Source organism: Corythoichthys intestinalis, chromosome 8 (genome assembly GCF_030265065.1).
Source record: "Corythoichthys intestinalis isolate RoL2023-P3 chromosome 8, ASM3026506v1, whole genome shotgun sequence".
Taxonomy (NCBI): domain Eukaryota; kingdom Metazoa; phylum Chordata; class Actinopteri; order Syngnathiformes; family Syngnathidae; genus Corythoichthys; species Corythoichthys intestinalis.
The window spans coordinates 18,296,302-18,314,859 of record NC_080402.1 but is presented as its reverse complement, the minus strand read 5'-3'; positions in this window follow the sequence as shown (position 1 = coordinate 18,314,859).

The following is an 18,558-nucleotide window of genomic DNA, read 5'->3' as shown; positions in this document are numbered from 1 at the left end:
GCCTTACTATAGATTGGTCATTTTTATACCCCAAAAAATCCTTACCATGCATGCCTTAATCTACTTGGTCGTTTTTTGCCGAAAAAAACGACTTACTCTACTTGGTCGTTGTTGCAGGGAAAAAAAGCTTAACTCTATATGGTCGTTTTTGTTGCGGAAAAAAAGCCTTACTTTACATGGTTGTTTTTTTATGGAAAAAAAAGTCTTACATGGTTGTTTTTTATGGGGAATAAAAGCCGGACTATACATGGTCATTTTTTACGGAAAAAAAAGCCTTACAATACATGGTCGTTTATTTACGGGGTACAAAAACCGGACAATACATTGTCATTTTTTACGGAAACAAAAAAATTACTATACTTGGTCGTTTTTACGGAAAAATAGTCTTACGAAACATGGCTGTTTTTAACGCGAAAAAAAAAAGCATTACTTTATATGGTAGTTTGGCTTTTTTTTCCCGACAAAAAAAAAAAAAAAAGCATTTTGACGGGTATTGGGTATTGGTATGGTAATTTGAAAGGTAGCACATTCTGACGGGTAGAGAAGTCTGTCATGAAGCAAACTCTGACAGGTAGCACAGTCTGATGGGTATGGTATTTGGCATGTATGGTAATTTGACAAGTAGCGCAGTCTGATGGGTATGATAATTTGACAGGTAGCGCAGTCTGACGGGCATGGAAATTTGACGGGTATGGTAATTTGACAGGTAGAACCGTCTGACGTGTATGATAATTTGACAGGTAGCACAGTCTGATGGGTATGGTACTTTGACGGGTAGCGCAGTCGTTATGAAGTAATGTCTGACAGGTATCGCAATCTGTCGGGTATGGCAGTGATACTGATACGGATGCCGACCTTGACCACCCGCCCAAACGACCTTGACCACCAGCCCGAACGACCTTTTGTGCAGTTTTTAATGGTCACTAAGGTTACTAATGGTGACTTTAATACCACCCAGACGACCTTGACCGCCCACCTGAATTACCTTTCAGAATGGAATAGCCATCGAAATGATATACCTGTCAAAATGATATACCCGTTGGATTGATATACCCATCGGAATGTCATACCCATCGGAATACTATACCCATTAGATTGTCATATGGTGTTTTTTTACGGGAAAAAAAGCCTTACTATATATGGTCGTTTTTTTCACGAGGAAAAAAAAACTTACTTTACATGGTCTTTTTTTACGGGTGAAAAACAGCATTACTAAAGATGGTAGGTTAAAAAAGCAATAGTGCATTTTCATGGGTAGTTTTTCCCAACTGCAAGTACCAAACCTATGTTCTTACAGGTACCACAATCTGACGGGTATCGCAATCTTTCGGGTATGGCAGTCTTACTGATACGGATACCAACCTTGACCGCCCGCCCAAACAACCTTGACCACCAACCCGAATGACATTTTGTGCAGTTTTTAATGGTCACGATGGTTACAGGTAGCGCAGGGTAGCACAGTCTGACGGGTAATTTTAAAGGTAGCTTGTTCCGACGGGTAGCTTAGTCTGTCATGAAGAAAAGTCTGACAGGTAGCGCAGTCTGACGGGCATGGTAATATGACAGATAGCCTAGTCTGATGGGTATGGTAATTTGACAGGTAGAGCAGTCTGACAGGAAGCGCATTCTGATGGGTATGGTAATTTGACGGGTAGCACAGTCTGACAGGTAGCACATTCTGATGGGAATGGTAATTTGACAGGTAGCGCAGTCTGACAGGGTAGCACAGTCTGACCGGTATGGTAATTTGACAGGTAGCACAGTCTGACAGGAAATGCATTCTAATGGGTATTGTAATTTTACGGGTAGCGCAGTCTGTTATGAAGAAAAGTCTGACAGGTATCCCAATCTGTCGGGTATGGCAGTCATACTGATAAGGATGCCCAACTTGACCGCCCGCCCAAACGACCTTGACCACCAGCCTGAATGACCTTTTGTGCAGTTTTTAATGGTCACTAAGATTACTAATGGTGACTTTAATACCACCAAGACGACCTCTACCGCCCACCTGAATGACCCATCAGAATGGAACACCATCGAAATTATACACCTGTCAAAATGATAGACCCGTTGGATTGATATACCCATCGGAATGCTATACCCATTAGATTGTCATATGCATGGTCGTTTTTTTACGGAAAACAAAAGCCTTAATATACAGTCGTTTTTTTATGGGGAAAAAAAGCCTTACTATACATGGTCATATTTTGATGGAACAAAAAAACCTCACTATATATGGTCGTTTTTTCACAGGGGAAAAAAGCCTTACTTTACATGGTCGTTTTTTACAGGGGAAAAAAGCCTTACTAAAAGATGGTAGGGGAAAAAAAGCCATAGTGCCTTTTGACGGGTAGTTTATACCAACTGCAAGTACCAAACCTATGTGCTTACAGGTACCACATTCTGACGGGTATCGCAATCTGTCGGGTATGGCAGTCTTACTGATATGGATGCCAACCTTGACCGCCCGCCCAAACAACTTTCACCACCAACCCGAACGACCTTTTATGCAGTTTTTTATGTTCACGAAGGTTACTAATGGAGACTTTACGACCACTCAGACGACCTTGACCGCCCACCCAAATGACCCATCGGAATGGCATACCCATCGAAATGATACACCCATCAAAATGATATACTCGTCGGAATGTCATACCCAACAGAATGCTATACCAATCAGATTGTCATACATAGGTCTGTTTTTACGGAAAAACACTTACTATACATTTTTTTTTTACAGAGAAAAAAAAGGCTTAATTTACATGGTCGATTTTTACTGAAAAGAAGCCTTACTGATCGTTTTTTTACGGGAAAAAAACACCTTCCCGTACAGACATTGTCATTTTTTTTACGGGAAAAAAGCCTAACTATACATGGTCATTTTTGACAGCAAGCTCCATTGCTTCTCTATGGTGTCGCACCATTTTCGCCGAGAAACGGAGCATCCAAAGGGCACCAATACCCAGCAAGAGGGCGAGAACCAACAGTGTGATGAAAATGTAAACATCCTCGACATCCTCAATGTCAAGCGTTGTCTAACATATGTGCCTCCATTTCCCCAAGCCGTCCTACGTAAATCCAGACATGAAAGTTTTGGCCGGACATGGGCGTTGTCTCAATGTAGGTCGCATTATTGAGAAAATCTTGTCCAAGGTACTTAGGGACCAACTGAACAGTTCCATGACGCATAAAATTGGTACAGAGTTTAATCACAACTAGACAGTGTTCGCATATGTCAGCCGATGAATACTGTTCTATCTTTGCGACAGAGCTGATTGTTAAGGCATGTTATGTCTCACTTGATCTTTAGTCTCTCCTTTTCCTCCACTTTTTGTTATGGGAACACTGTGTAGTGTTTGTGAGTCTGGCTAAACGCCCTGATTTTGAACCTTGTACAGTTCTTATCCATGCTAGAGGTCAGACTCTGTAGCGGTTTAGAGTAAGTTCTTTATATGTTTTCTTAAAGGCTGCTAGGGTCGCCGTGTTAGTCAGTGCAGGTTCTAGAGCATTCCAGAGGTGGGCCACACACCGTTTAAATTAAGCTTGAGAACGATCGATACGACCGGATATCCGGTTTTACAGGTGGGACCGTGACATTTTCATACAACGGTATACATCGAAACCGATATTTGGCACATGACTAGTATTGACGCGCCAAAACAGGATTTACGCACAATTATGTGTTTGTATGTCATACTACGAGGAGGAAATACTGTATAAAAAGAACCTGTAGGATGTGTATTGTAGGCGCAGCTGCGCTCTTGAGCTGCAGTTTCGACTTTGATGTCACAGCTTCACATTTAAAAGTGGTTTTGGAAAAATGAAACTAAAGAGAGAAAAATAGCTTTGCATTTGATTTTTATTGAAAGCTGTTCATTTTTCAATGTCTCTCCTTTGAGACGGAATATTTACTCTTTACAGTTTATACTAATTCAAGGCAAGGCATGTATATTTGGATAGCACAATTCAACACAAGGTCATTTAAAGTGCTTTACATCACATGGAAATTCAAAAACACAAATAAAATGACGCATAAAAGTCACAATAAACCATCAAGACGGTCAAAAATAAAACCAATCGAAAGAGACAGTGTTAAGTGGCAGAAACCTGGCATTTTAAACTTGTAAAAATAATTTGGCCATGATTGTTCTTTAACACTGCCTTGCACATGAGGCCATACCTGTGGTTTGCGGGGTACAAAATGGATCTCACTCCAAAGGCCCAAACAGGTCAAACAGGCTGCCTCATAACATAAAAGTATTTGTTGAAGTGATTCCATTCAGTCAGCTTCCTCGTTTATCCACGGTAAGTGTGCTGCTCTTAAAATTTAATACTATCATACATACACTCTTGCAATGGTGATCTGTCTATATAGACCCTACCCACGTGACGTCACAACTCCGCTCTCCTGACTGGTGCCGCCCACTTGTCCGTCAACACATCGTGTTGACCTGTTACGGCTACATACATTCCTCCTATTTACGGCGTGTTTTTCTGCTCGTTAACATTAATAATCAAAATGGTGAAGGCGTGTGTGGCGGTCGGTTGCAATAACAGAGAAGATAGACGGAGAGACTTGAAGTTCTACCGGATTCCGAGAGACACGGAGAAGAGAGAGCGAGATGGGCTGCTGCAATTCGACGAGAAAACTGGGCTCCAAACGATTACCACAGATTATGTAGTAGTCATTTTATATCTGGTAAGATGCATTTAATATATATTTAGAGGGTTTTGGGCTGACAACCACAATTAAGATCATTGCTAGGCTAATCGCCGACAACATACACGTATGTATGTAGTGAGCGTGCTATCGCTAATCCATATAAACATTAAAAGCCCTAGCTCCATTGACAAATGACATGAAATACATTAGACTTGACAGTGGATGTTAGCAAGAACAAAAGATTTTGAATTGAAAATTTCGTAACTCACCTTCCGAGCACAAGATTCCTGCCGAATTTTCGTGTACGAGGACCTGTTTCACCCAACCAGCAACGTAGCATTTATAAGCCTCCAAGCTCTTAAAGTTTTTCAAACTTTCGTGAGAATAGGCTGATTTTGTGTGGATAAGATAGTTGTAAATATCAGGGTCAGGCAGAGACGGCGAAGGCAGCCGGTCAAAAATCATCGATTTAGGCATCAAATATGGATCTGGCGACTGTATAGAACGAAGCTTTTCCACATAACGCCTTTTATGCAACACATCCAGTGAGTTTACGGCATCAGAAAGCACCGGGTCTTCCATGAAATGCATTTTAAATTCCTCGATCAATTGAAACCAATGCTAATACAGAGACAAAATGACGGACAAGTGGGCGGAACCATACAGCGAGCACGTGGTTTTGTGACATCGGTGGGTAGGGTATATAGGGCTGTAACGATACAAAAACCTGGGATACACAGAACGTTTTTTTTTTTTTTTATGTGAAAATTATTTGACATAAATAACAGTAATACTAACGTTTGAGAAAATCACCTCAGAATTTAACAGTGATACACAAAATAAATAAATAGAAATATAACAATCCTCTACACACCACAAATAATATTACTAACACAGTGATTACTTGTTACTTTGCGGCTCAACTCGCGCGCCCTCAGTGCATTGCAGAGTTTTAATCTTGTTATAAGTATCTTGTTATAAGAATAAAAAAGTTTTAATTTAAAACTACTATTATTATTATCATAAAACTATTTATGTATATTTAATTTACATCTACGTATGTATGTACACTTACACACGTATCATATGATTTAGAGAACGAAAGAGTTATGTAAATAAATATAAATTTATTATCTTATTTACATGTTTCAAACTATTCTTTAATGTTCTAATGATAATATGTATTTATGGGGTTTTCTATCCACTTATTGATATTATATAAAGAAAAAAATGTATGTTAAAAATAGGGATTATTTCGTGGTGTTTCACTTTGTGTTTTTGGTTCTGGTCCCGATTAACAGTGATGAGTGAGGGATCACTCAAATGAGGCAAATTTATAACACAAAGTAATTCAAAGAGCCTTACATCACTGGAAAATCAGCATGAAACAAGAAATAGAACCATTAATAAAATGATACACAAAAATGTCGCATCACATTATAAAGTAAAAAAAAAGCAATATATTAAATTCTATCCATCCATCCATCCATCCATCCATCCATCCATCCATCCACTGCTTAATCTGGATGGAAAGTAAATATAGAAATACAATCAAAGAATGGATAAAAAGCAAAAATTATTAGGGCTGTCAAAATTATCACGTTAACGGGCGGTAATTAATTTTTTTGATTAATCACGTTAAAATATTTGACGCATTTAACGCACATGCCTGCTCAAACAGATTAAAATGACAGCACAGTGTCATGTCCACTTGTTACTTGTTTTTTGGTGTTTTGTCGCCCTTTGCTAGCGCTTGGGTGCGACTGATTTTATGGGTTTCAGCACCATGAAGATTGTGTAATTATTGACATCAACAATGGCGAGCTACTAGTTTATTTTTTGATTGAAAATTTTACAAATTTTATTAAAATGAAAAAAAAATTAAGAGGGGTTTTAATATAGAATTTCTATAACTTGTACTAACATTTATCTTTTAAGAACTACAAGCCTTTCTATCCATAGATCGCTTTAACAGAATGTTAATAATGTTAATGCCATCTTGTTGATTTATTGTTATAATAAACAAATACAGTACTTATGTACAGTATGTTGAATGCACATATCCGTCTTGTCTTATCTTTCCAATCCAACAGTAATTTACAGAAAAATATGGGAATATTTTATAGATGGTTTGAATTGGGATTAATAACGATTAATTAATTTTTAAGCTGTGATTAACTCGATTAAAAATTTTAATCGTTTGACAGCCCTAAGAATTATATAACTTGAAATGAATGACAGGGGCAGTTATGAATACGTTGCAGTAAACGATGGGGCTGATTTAAAGCAGCTGTTTGACCACACTTCAGGCCTGAAAGTAATTTGTTTAAGAGGTGAGGAGCATAATAACTGAATGCTGTCCCACCCTGCGCGGTTCTTGTTTTTGGAACACACAGCAGACCGGTTCCAGATGACCTTAGGCGTCTAGATGCTTCGTAGGGGTCAAACAACACCACTACTTAATTTGCTTATGTTATGTAACATATCTTCGTATTTGAAGTACTTTTTTTTTTTTTCAATTTTCACGCTAATATCTGTAGGCGACAAAACTTTTGTCTTGCCAAAATTTGACCTTTACGTCTTCATTAAATGATAAATCTTTTTTCAGTGAAACAAATATATTTTACAATACAATACTTTTGTCAGGGACTGTATGTTCCTCACATAGTTTGTTGAAACCCTATGCTTTAGTGCAGTTGCTGACCTCCACTACTCAATAATGTTTTTTAATTGTGGATCACAAAAGGATTCTTGGCAATTGCATTCATGATAAAAAATTTAAATGAACATGAAATTATTGAAAAATCATGAATTATAAAATCATTATATATAACTACTGCGTTACCAAAAGAAAAAGTCACTAGGAAAAGTTATAACATACAAAAATCTTTAACCCCTAAATACTTGCAGCATGAAGCAATTATCAGAGAATCCCAAAATTTGGAAAAATAAGGTCCTAATGAAACCTTTTTTTCAAATTTGTAAAAAGAAAAGTCAAAATGAATATGTGTAATAAGCGCTCTAATATCTATAACCCTTCCTAAATCCTGTTTTTTGTCCCTCATGGAACCTGCAGATGCATGTGTTAACTTGCATCCATCATTTTTTTTTTTTCCCAAAAAGAAATGTCAAAATTCTGAATTAGTCTCAAATGAAATATTAGGTGTATCAAATGTGATACATTTGGCAATAAAGGGTTAAAAGCCCAGCAAAATGCATTTTGGGAATAAGTCATTGACAATTCATAGCCTGGACAAGTTTGTGCCAGAGCCGGTTTGTGCCTTTCGCCTACCTGTATTTGTAATGTTTTGTCGTCATCTAGTGGCGTTTCGGGGTATATTTGTTAATTATTCCTTTTATTTATAATTATGGACATTTTGGCTCATTTATTATCATTTTTCATCTGGGACATTATTATTTTATACATTTAAATAATTACACTTTATTTATTTATTTTACTTTAGTTTACTATATTTTATTTGTTATTGTCAGTTGAAGCTGAAGCTGTGTGGCTTTGTTGTTACTTGAACCAGAAGCACTGTGTGAACCATATTTGATATGGCAGTAGCCACGGTGCCTTACTACAACTTGTACTTGATCAAAAAAAAAAAAGGAAAAAAAAATTAAGTTTGCACTATTTTGTTTTAATATTTAGTGGTGCAAATAGTCACTTTTCCATAACTTCAATTGAAGTTTTTGTGTTACTTCTAACACAATGTTTAGTTGGAAAACCTTGACCATTTATCATTATTAAAGCATCCAGTGGGGCATCACAATACAATTAACCATTATATGTTAAGTCCACGAACACATATATCAGTATCGGTTTGATATCAGTATCAGATGTTGGATTTGGACAATAACAGGATATCGGTTACAAAGTCATTATCTAACAACTCTATATCTGTAGAGCGTAATCCTTAACCATATTATACACAACACCCAAGTTGCACCCTCATCACTCAATTTGACAGTCTTTTCACCTCCATGAAAATCTTAATTAATTAAATCTTAAATAATTGTTTTAAAATAACCCATACTCCATTTCTCGATTCATTAACATTAATGTTGCTATGAAGCACCGGGAGGAGGACCCCAAAGCATTCAATGGAGAGTAGTACTGCTGGTAATGCTGGTCCGGGGTCTCATGGGTGTGAGTCTTAACAATAGTATACAATTTGAATCCTGCACCTAAACCTATGAGCTTATTGGCTTTCCACCTGCTCTATTCAAGATGTCCCGACATTCAGAGTTGCCATTTTCATGCCTCAGTCCTTTCCTTTTAACTTTCTGGCTTTAAATCCACTGTCCATCTCATCTTTGTTTTTCCGTCAACACGCAAGCGCAACGATGCTGGTGGCGGACGTTGTTAACCCGGGCCAGGTCCATTCTGATATGTAACTTGTTGGGTGCACGTTCATTTGTTTGTTTTACACCGGATGCACTTTAAGATACAACCCTCTGCATTTATGCGAGCTTAGAACCGGCCTATTGTGGACCTTGGCATGTTTTTGTTTTTTTTGTTTTTTAATTTACAGACAGCTTGCAAAAGAATTTTTTTTAAAAGTATAATAGTACGTATTTTTTCAAGTTTGGAACAACCTAAACTCATACAGCATAGAAGCTCAACTAACTTAATTTTGCGAGTACAATTTTTTTTTTTCTGTTATAATATTCTCCCAATACCCAAACCAAAAATACTGCACATTGTTATTGTCCTCGGATTTTGACCCAAAAAATAATATACATATATCAATGACTTATCAATCCTTTTTAGTCACCCAAATAAATAGATATATATTTTTTTTATTTCAAGAATTGAATTACTGTTTGGCAGGAAGTGTTGAACCAGATCCTTTTCCCATCATGAGCACACCCACCGTCACAGTCGGGAAGACAACTGACTCGTCTCGAGTGTTCACCCATCCATCAACAGAGGGTATGTAAAACTCAAATTTCTAAATTGTCCGATATGCATGTGTGATACATCATTGGAAAGCTTAAAATCTCAGTTTTCTGGGGGAAGAGAAATTTTGAACAGGAGGGCATTTAAAAAAAAAATAAAAAATTAAACAGCAAAACCCTATCTGGAGGTGAGAGCACACGAAAGCAGAATCACAGACGCCATGACTTTAATGAGATATTATCGCGTACTTACCTTGTTTCGATTCAAAAACTCCATGTAGCATGTATCACCGAGTGTCAAGACACAGCTGTGAATTACCACAGCTGGATTTTTGAGGGATTTATGGGTGAAACATGGTAATAAACCGCTGTATTTTAAGCCAAAAAACTGCTGTGTTTGATAGAATATGTCTATATGCTGCCATAGCTGATTCATGGCACAATAAGCCCCCAAACTATTTTCAATTTGTCCGTTTTACCCTGGAAACCCCCGTTTAGACGTCGCTCAACCACTTTTGTTTCAACCCAGCCATAAAAAGAATTATATTTATTTTTCGAAATGTCTGTCATTTTTAGCTTAGAATCATTAATTGATGTTTAATATTTAGCTTAAAAAAATGACTTTACAAAATTATTCACTCGCATATTTTAAACTTTTAAACAAATTTAGTCGCAATGAAAAAAATTAGCGTCTGTAAATAAGTCTCCGTACCTACCTCAAAACTATCGCTTAATTGTATTTTTTTTCGTTACTGTCGCATTTGCCCCAATATTTTAGATGATAAATAATCAATCCAAGCAAAGGAAAAAAAAAAAAAACGTTTGAAAGGGTAAATATATGAAAATGAAAATCTTGACCACTCCTTGACGTCTGCAATTTCTGCATCGCAACCCTTGTTATATTACCATGTTTCACCCATAAAATCCCCCAAAAATCCAGCTGTGCCATTCACAGCTGTGTCTTGACACTGTGATAAATGCTACGTGGCGTTTTTGGATCGAAAAGAGGTAAGTACGCGATAATATCTCGTGACAATCATGCGTCTTTAATTATGCTCTCGTGTGCTCTCACCTCCAGTTAGGGTTTTGCTGTTTATAATTTTTTTTTTTTAATTTAAATGCCCTCCTGTTCAAAAAGTTTCTTCCCCCAGAAAATTGAGCTTTTAAACTTTCCATTGATGTACCCTACATGCATATAGGACAATTTTGAAATTTGGTCAAAATGAGGGTTTTTGCTGCATCCCAGATAAGTGGGAAGTTGGATTTATCCCACTCGGATGGTACCAGTTCCGACCTCAAAGCGTTGCAAGCGAATGTAAACCGCAAAGATGGCTGATCGCGAAAAGTTGTTTTTTATTATGTTTATCAAAAGGCATCTTGACCTACAGCAAACCTGCCTTCTCTCAAGCAATCGAATAGTGGGGGAAAAACGACGGCTGATATAAATAGCACAAACTGTAAACTGCCCTCTTTAGTTACATCCCCGCTGAAAGTCAATTTAAAAATCATCTGAAAATTAGGGCTGTCAAAATTATCGCGTTAACGGGCGTTAATTAATGTTTTTAATTAATCACGTTAAAATATTTGACGCAATTAACGCAGATGCCCCGCTCAGAGAGTTTTAAATGACAGTACACATTGAAACGCTCACTTGTTGTGTTTTATGGAGTTTTGCCGCCCTCTCCTGGCGCTTGGGTGCGACTGATTTTATAGGCATCCATGAGCATTGAGTAAGTAATTATTGACATCAACAATGGCGGGCTACTGGTTTATTTTTTGATTGAAAATTTTACAAATTTTATTAAAACGAAAACATTAAGAGGGGTTTTAATATAAAATTTCTCTAACTTGTACAACATTTTTCTATTAAGAACTACAAGTCTTTCTATCTATGGATCGCTTTAACAGAATGTTATTAATGCCATCTTGTTGATTTATTGTTATAATAAACAACTAATCCTTATGTACCGTATGTTGAATGTATATATCCATCTTGTGTCTTATCTTTCCATTCCAACAATAATTTACAGAAAAATATGGCATTTTTTATAGATGATTTGAATTGCGATTAATTGCGATTAATTACGATTAATCAATTTTAAAGCTGTAATTAACTCGATTAAAAATTTTAATCGTTTGACAGCCCTACTAATTCATTAAGCTAATTCACTGTGAGAACATTTTATTATCTAACTTCATTATTGTGTCATCAATGTGTTGTCTGAGTCTCTCTTTATTTAACTGATAAAAGTTGTCTGACTACCAGTAGCCATCCTACAGCGGAGTGTCTAGCCCCAAGTTGTGATCAATGACTAACTTTATTTAATAATAAATAGATACAAATGAATATATTTTTATAATCGTGTAAATTATGTTTTACCATTCATGGTCTGTTGTGTTTCCATGGGCATCGCCATTTTGTCCAGTGACGTCAGATTGAAACAACTTGGAAGTCGGAGTAGATTTTTTCTCCGACTTCGCGACTTGGACCTCCCAGTTCGAGTGGCGTTCCACTGATATTTTCCTCGTCGGATGTCGGAAAACTCCAACTTCCTACTTTTCTGGAATGCAGCATTAGAGCTAAACTTCAAGTCACCAGAGTGTTTTCTGCCATAAGTTATAGAAAAGATACACATGTGCATCAATTTTGGTGATGTTCTCATGTATCTCTATTTGGCTCTCAGTGGAGTGGACACCGCCACAACCTACAGAAGAGGTGGCGATGCCACAACCCACTATCCCCATTGAAAACCTTCGTGACGCTCCCAGACATGTCCTATGTCCACACTGTCATTCCAAGGTCACAAGTGTATTCAAACAGAAGCTAAGCTTTGGAGCCTGCGAATGCTGCTTCGAGAATGAGGGCGCTGGTTGGTAAGACAACTGATTTGTTGCTACCTTAAAGAAAACGAATCAGCTTCTGTTATTTAGAGCAGTCCCTGCATAAATTGATTTTGAAACCCCTGCTCTAGTCTAAGCACCAAATCTAATCGTAACTCCCAAATCCTAATATCCAAATGTACGGTAACGCTACACCCAAATCAGAAGCCTAAACACCTAACACTTTTAAGTCTACCTGACCCTAAAGCCTGAACCGAAACAAGTAATCTTTAACTAACTATCTAGACCCCATAGATCCCTTAATATTACACCCTAAACATAAACCCTATAGACCCCAATCACCAACGTCACACAATCACGTGATCGCTGTATTGTGCCGCCATATTGTCCGTCATTATGTGTCGTATTGTCAATGATCGTAGTTTGTAAAGGTGGATTCACTTGCAAATTATGGAAGCCTCGGTGCTTTCAGACGCTGTAAACTCATTGGATGAGTTGCATGAAAGCCGTTATTTGGAAAGCTCCGGTCGATCCAGTCGCCAGATCCATATTTGATGCCCAAACCGATGTTTCCTCCCGCCCGGTCCCGTCCCGTGCGTCAGAGCTCGTCCTGAGACCACAAAATTTCCAATCATACTCCAGTTTATGTCACGATGAGGAGTAGGGTACCCAAAATCGGCACCGGCCCGAATATAAACCGACATTTGGTCAGCTGAGCGTCACCGTTGTCATGATTGTAAAATGAAACTTGATCGACAATGGGCCGGTGTGTGCCGAAAAGTAACTGCCCCGCGTAAAATGTTCCCCCTGCCGGGAGCGCTTATTTATAACGCTTTATTGACGTGAAAACATCAAATGTTTTCATGGGCGCATTGCAATAATGGATTTACGACTGTAAGATCAGTTTTAAATAATTAAATTATACAAAATATTAGTAATGTATTTTAGTAACAAATCGTGGACTGAGCAACATAACCATCTTTGAACAGAAATGTATTAGTCTACAGGTTTTCACGACCATATCCCAATGACAATCACACAGGTATGACATTTATTAGTTCAAGCAGAGTAAAATAATACATATTCACGATACAAGAATGTCGTTTCCGTGTGGGCGCTCCCGTCAGGGGGGATATTTCACGCAGGGCGGCTATTTTTCGGCACAACACCTGTTGTTGCGCTCACCTTCTTGCTGCGACGAGCTTCGTAGTCTCCGTCTGATGATGTCTGCGATCGTGTTGGCATCATATTGATGTTTACGCCGCTGTCTAACGGCTGTCGACACAAACGCATCTTGGACCGAGATAAACAAACCGTGCTGCTTTCGAGATTTGCCCTTTTAACAATGGGCAAACAGCAACTACTAAAATGACCGTTTATCTTCTCTGTTACTGCAACCAACCGCCACACATCCCTTCACCATTTTGATTAATCAATGTTAACGATTGTCAGGAAGGTTTTTGGGTTCGTTTACTATGCGGTGATTCCTTAGACAAGCAGAAAAACACGCAGTAATAGGAGGAATGTACGTAGCGGTTATATGTAAACACTATGAGCTGACGGACAATATGGCGGCACCAGTCAGAGGGGCGGAGTTGTGACGTCACGTGATTGGGGTCTATAACATGTAGTGGGATCAGGGTTTCCTAAATGCAAAACACGGTAACATCCAATAGCCAATGTGTCCCGTTTCTTTATTATAACCTCTTTTCTATTTGTTTTATTCCAGGTTGTGGTTGTGTGCATATTTCTGCTGCTGTCTGTTTGGGTTCTGCATACCTCAAAACTGGAATGTGAACCACTACTGCCCTTACTGTAAGAAACATTTGTACACTAGTAAAGCTACATGTCACTCTCTTTGTGGCTGTTGTAAAGAGAAGAAGTGAAGAGTTATGTGTGCTGTGCTGTGCTGTGCCCAATCTTGGTAAGCCAGAACAAATATGACCAATATCACATGACAGATGAGATTGACCTGCATGGATTATTGGATTATCTGCTTATAATGACCTCTGTCAGCTTTTTTGCTGTTATTTGGTAATCTTGAAATAACTGAGAAGTATTGAGTGTGCTAAAGTAAAATTTTGACTTTTTCCGCTCCTGCTTCAGTGCATGTAATATTTTTAACAGTGCAGTTTTAGCTATTAGCAGAGGTGAAAGTGGGCCAGAATGGTCAGGAACGCAGTTCCGGTATAAGATTCAGGGCCAGAGCGCAGTTCCGGTATAAGATTCAGGGCCGGAATGCTGTTCCAGTACACGATGCTTTGATTCCGAAAATATGACAGCAATTGTCAAAACGCTATGTAAAAAAAAAAATAAAATAAAATAAAATAAAATGCTAAGCTGCCACACATGCATTTCAGCTCCAAGAAGAAAACAATCTACCAACATCAGATTTACATACACAAGTGTTAACAACAAGCATGATAAAGTACTTGTGTACCGTAATCTGTTTCCACCAATATTTATTATTGATTTTATTCCACGGACGGCATGGAGGTTTCCCCAGCTGCTGCAGTTATCTGAGTCTGACAATGATGAGTCACGTCAATGTGCGAATGCACGCAGCAAAGCAAAACGCCTGGACTCATTTATCTGTTCAATTGGCTGACATACTGACATGTGATCAGCAGAGATGGTTAGCTCTGATTGGTTCAAATGTGCATGCTTTCTGGAACAGCGGGGGGAAAAAAGCTTGTTGAATTAATGCGACAAAAAAGGGCAATGCAACATATAATGGATCACATCTTTAAGAGCAACGAAAGAGTTGAAGAAGCTTATTTATCATATTTAGTTTTATTTGCTCTGATGGGGAGGTTCAGAACATCTTAGCTGTGTCAATGTGCACTTTGGCCTTATATTTGTTCATTTATGTTAGGCTACTTATTCGTTTCCTTAAGATTTAAAAAAGTCAATGTTTGCATGATCTTCAAAATATATTCCATTTCACTCTGCATAATATAAGTCATTTGTACTTATTTTTCTGAATGTATGTTACTAATATCTTTATTATTTAAAACAAAAACAAAAAAACAAAAACAAAAAAAATAGTAAATGTTTACTTTAACTTCAATTTTAATATATATCCTTTGTCCTTAAGTAGTTAAAATTGAGATTTGGCATTTAGTATGTGAGGAAATAAGGGAAAATAAAAATTTGGAGATGGAGGTTGAGGTTATTGCTGTTTTTGTTAACTTTTATTTTGCAAATCATTGAAAAAATAAAATTTTGAATGAAAAATAAATAAAATTTCTGGTTCTGTGGCGACCTTTAGGTCGGGGCGTTCCGGCAAGAAATTCTAGCCACTTTCACCCCTGGCTATTAGCATTGGGCTAATATATTGTTTACATACATTACCCGCTAGTAAACTGGATTACTTCTGGGGAGGTTGAACTCCGTTCGTAGTATAGGCCACAGATGTTTAAATTTGTTTGTTGTTGTTTAAAGACTGCTTTGATACATTTTGTTTCCTTTAATTTCAAATTTTTATCTGCCCAGCAATTCTGTATTTTGAGAAATCACTGTTATCATTTGCAACAATAACATTAAATATACAGATGGTCAAAAAATGGTGTCTGATCTATTTTGGTTTATATTTCCATTCTGAATTACTTTTTTGGGGTCCTATAGAGACCGAGAAATAGGTTGCATTGTGCAAAAATAGTTATTTTTGGTAAGTTATACTTTTTCAACACTAAATTTCTTTGAGTTCACCAGATCCTTGGAAGTCTTAAAAGGCATTGAATTCATTATTTTAAAAATAACTCAAGAATCAGCCTTAAAATGTCCTAAAATGATTAAAAATATGATGACGTAGGTACGATTAATTATTTCAGCAAAAAACACTTTATCGTGTTAAATGTGAATTCTTTTAAATCTCATCTCATCTATGATTTCTGGGAGTGATATTGCGCCGATCTGATAAGTTCTCGTGAAATTTCATACAAGCCTAACTAAACCACGGCGCATTCAAAATGATGAAATTCAGCAAGAACTTACTTTGCAATAAATTTTCATTTTGTTGTTAGAATAAAATAGATAAATTAAGTGATGTCACTTGCTTATTCTCTATTGTTGACATGGTTCCACTTCTTGGTATGCCATGCGGTTGGACGTGTCTTTTAGCAACAACTGGCCTTGCACACTAGTTTTTTTTTTCTTTTTCTTTTCAATTTTGGTTATTTTATAAGTTGGTCTTAAATGTATTTTCTGAACAGAAGAAGAAATTTCTTCCAAAGTCTTGAACTGTAAGAACCCTTTCTCAGGAAAACTACTAATAAAAATGTTTCATCCTCACTGACTGTACTCTATTATTTTGTCAAATATTTTTTAAATTTCATACAACTCTTATATTTTGAAACTACAAAGATTTTTCTACTACTTCTGCCCAGAGGTGGGTAGTAACGCGTTAAATTTACTATGTTACATTTACTTGAGTAACTTTTTCAGAAAAAAGAAAAATGTACTTTTAAGATTAGTTTTACTAAGCTACACTTTTTACTTGAGCATGTTTATGAATAGCAAACTTTATTCTTACTCTGCTCCTTTGGGCTACATTAGTCGTTACATTTTTCCTCTTTATTCAACAGTATATATTAATTTTTTTCTTTTTTTTCTTCTTTTTTTGGGACCAGAGACTCCAGCGGTGGTTCAACCAGTTTCACCAATGAATTGTCGCAATGATAATAACATGACTCCATTATACCAATCAGAGTCAAGCTTGTAGTTGTATGAACACACCGACCTGTTTAATCGCATCACGTCTTTATAGTACAGTAAAAAATGAAGTATTTCACATGGAGCGCCGACGTCAACATGATTTGAAAGCACGGATTTTAATCTCTTTCTCCGTTTTTATTTGGCACCGATTGACCACGGGATCCTTTTGGCTTTATAATAGGAAATATGTTTTCTCTACTAGTAGGCACTCATGCACTTTGGATGAATAATGCTTAATTTCTGTAGATTTTTTTTCTCTTTTCAGAATTCAATTTTTTTTTTTGTTGCCATATTTATTTGGCTTAATGTTTGCCGGGTATACCAGACTCACCGCTGTTCCAGCGATTGAGTCTGGCGACCGTCTGGCGGATCAAATTCCCAGGGCGGAGCAAACCACAGCAAACAGACAGCGGAGTGGACCAATCAGCGACAGGTAGACGTGACGTTGTTAAAGCGACAAGTAACTAGCGTGAGCGGAGAATGGTGAAGTTTATTCAACATGGCTAGCGCGAGCCATGTTGACTGTTGTCAATGACTTGTGTCGATGTGTTTTGATCATTTAAAACTGATTTTGTGTGAATGTGTGAATAAACTAAACTAAACTACATTTTACCGCGGATTGGAACATATTCTCGGCTCTCCTATTCGCCATCTGTGTTGTTGTAGAGACGACTTTCGGCGCGCAAGAGTGACGTTACTTGTTAAGAACGCAAATAAACGAATCTGATTGGACGGTTGATTTTGTGCTTTTTCGAGGGGCTGTTAATGGGCTGGGTCCCAGACTATTCTCACAGTGTTTGAAAAATACAGGGAGAAAAGTCTGGTGGTGTCAGGCAAGCTTAATGTAGTTATGTAATATGTTATAGTCAGAGGTGGGTAGTAACGCGTTACACATGTTGTGTGATGATCAGGAAATGCCGGGGACCAAAATGCAGAGGTGGTTAAGTGTTTATTCAAAAAACAAAGTGTCAAATGAAAGGTCACCCTAAAGGGGAAAAATGAGCTACAAAAGGAGTATTCGGGAAACACGGTATTCTCAGGAGTGAGGCTTCTGAGTGCTTGTGCTGGAATCTAGTGCTTGTTTGGCCTGGGCTTAAAAAGCCTCTACTAATGAGCCTCAGGTGTTGCTGATTAGCCTCACCCCTGAGGAGACCGGTCCCTCTCGCACCCGTACAGCCTGCAGACAGGGCGATAGGCATTAATGTTGACGCAGGATCGTAACAACATGTTCTCCTTTACATTTACTTGAGTAACTTTTTGAGAAAAATGTACCTCTAAAAGTAGTTTTATCAAACCATACTTTTTACTTGAGTAGATTTGTGAAGAAAAAAAACGCTACTCTTACTCCGCTACTTTGGGTTACACAAGTATCGTTACATTTTTCCTCTTTATTCTACATATTAGATTTATTATTTTTTTTGCCAGCAATGCGA